The sequence below is a fragment of the Bactrocera tryoni genome, chromosome 5 (assembly GCF_016617805.1).
Source record: "Bactrocera tryoni isolate S06 chromosome 5, CSIRO_BtryS06_freeze2, whole genome shotgun sequence".
Lineage (NCBI taxonomy): Eukaryota > Metazoa > Arthropoda > Insecta > Diptera > Tephritidae > Bactrocera > Bactrocera tryoni.
Window position 1 is genome coordinate 48,880,208 of NC_052503.1, and position 2,341 is coordinate 48,882,548.

Sequence of the window (2,341 nt, forward strand, 5' to 3'; positions counted from 1 at the left end):
AGTTTCGCGACAGATTTTCGTGCGAAACGAGTTTAGAATAACGCTTGAAAACGATAAAAAAATATAAAGCGAAAATGCGTTTAAATTAAACCGCAAAAAATTTACAGAGCGCGATAATAAAACTCACGCAACGCAACTTTTAATGACGTACAAACGAGGCAAATACGATAAGACGGTAACTCTTTGAATAAACTAAATACATAGAACTTTTTTCTCCCTAAATATCATGAACAATCTAGTTCAAAGCTTGACTTGTTCACAGTAAGGACCTTTTTGAAGTTTTGTCATGTAAATTTGGTATTTCGGTGGATATTTTGGATATGAAACGTGTTCTTGCTCGACTTGTCTAGATAAAACTGATTTTTGTTTTTCAAAAAGTGTGCCGTAAGCGGTTCTCTTTGGACATGCTAAATCATGTGATCCCACATTCAAGGCGCACATTATAAGTGCCGATGAGACGTACATACTTAGGTTTAACATTCAAAAAAGTCAACAATCATCGGAATTGAGGGGTAAAAACGAGCCGAAACCAAAAAACTACGCTAAAGCCGCTCAGGTGGTGCTCATTGTTTTTTTTTTAAATATTCTTGTTTTGGTGCATCATGAATTTGTTCCGGCGGAACAGACGGTCAATAAAGAAATTTGTTTGGCCGTATTGAGACGTTTGAGTGAGAATATCTGGTTGGAATTGTAGAAGAACAATTCATGAATTTTACACGATGATAATGCATCAACGCAGCGAGCCACGACTGTAAAACCAAATACGCAATGAATATCATTTTTCAACCACCGTATTCACTAGATTTGGCTACGATGATTTTTTCTTGTTCCCCAAACTGAAATTGCCGTGGAACCACTTTTCAGTCGATCGAAGAGATAAAACAAAATTCGGTGAAGGAGCTGAAGGCCATCTATAAAAGGGCATATGAAAAATGTTTCGAGAAACATTATAAATAAGAATTTTTCTTAGTCTTAGCCGCTACCATCCTCCTAAGCAAATTTTGCCTTTGCTCTCTTATCGTCAAATTTGAACTTAAAAGACAGAAGACTACTATACGATCGTTTTGTTACTATTTTTGAGAGCTTTTGATAAAAATAGCCGTTAGTTAGGAATGAAAAAAGGGAAGGGAATATGACCAAACGTCAAATTTGTTAAAATTCTTTCAAACTCTTCAGGTTTGCGTACCTGTGTTACCTTGCTGACGTTATAGCTACATTTGCTTAGCGGCTCCCGTCCTCATGAAATTAGGAGAATAAGGCAGTCTGCCATCCAATGGCTCTTAGATTAATACATATGCATGTATGTTATGACATAGTTAAAATTAATTGTATACGAGAGGATAATCTATATTTTCGGTGTGCCAAATACAACCTCAGATTATTATTATTTCTTAAACTTATAATTTTTCGCCATAAGTATCTCTTAAACAACTTTCATATAACACTCCTGTTGAGTTTCCATCTGGTGAATTAGGAAAAAATTAATGACGACTGAAAATAAATGAAATCATTAAGATACTACCAAACTCTTTTTTCATTCATCTTTATCAAAAACTGCAAATATTCTACCAAAATATACCAACATTTCCCTAACCCCCATTATAATACTTTGCGCCCTTAAGCCACTTTGAAGACTAAAGACTTCAGGTCAAGAATGAGAGATAGAGATGTCAGTTTACCAATTCAGTTGGTGTTTTGGACATTAAGCGCTAATTAACGCGCCTTCTAGTTCGTTGCTTTTGAAGTTAAGCGCATTCCATATATGTATGTTATACATATGTATGTGTATATAATTCTGTATGTAACCCTATAAGTATTTACACGTCAAAAATTATATGATATTTAAATGCACACGTCCGTTCACCCATTGAATTTGTTTATATTGCAAAAGCAGCGAACGTGCCGAGCATAACAATTCATAGCGCGCTATCTGCTTTTGAAAGCGTGTTGAGTTAGCGTTCACAAGAGTGTGTGATTAGCAATTATGGTGAATAACTGAAACGAGCGTTTCGTGGTGGTGAATTGCTGAAATGGCGCAATTGACACCAGCTGATATAGGTCAGGATGGCCGAGTGGTCTAAGGCGCTGCGTTCAGGTCGCAGTCTACTCTGTAGGCGTGGGTTCGAATCCCACTTCTGACAAATCACTTTTTGTATTATTTTTTTATTTTTAAGTTTTTTTTCTTTTTTTTTAATAAATTTATTTTATTTCATAGCTTTTAATTAAATGGATTTTTTTTATTTGGTGAAGAATTTAAATACTTAAAATGTACGATGTGAAATATTATTTTAGTAATTATGAGACTTTTAGTTGATTTAAGATGTGTCAACAAAGAAAAAGA

At 34.7% G+C, this 2,341-nt stretch overlaps 1 non-coding gene across 1 annotated transcript; it reads left to right on the top strand.

The window, feature by feature from the left end:
* Window positions 1-2,058: 2,058 nt before the first annotated feature.
* Window positions 2,059-2,141, top strand: Trnal-cag. Its single transcript has one exon. It is a non-coding gene; the product is annotated as a tRNA-Leu (tRNA).
* The last annotated feature ends 200 nt before the right edge of the window (window positions 2,142-2,341 follow it).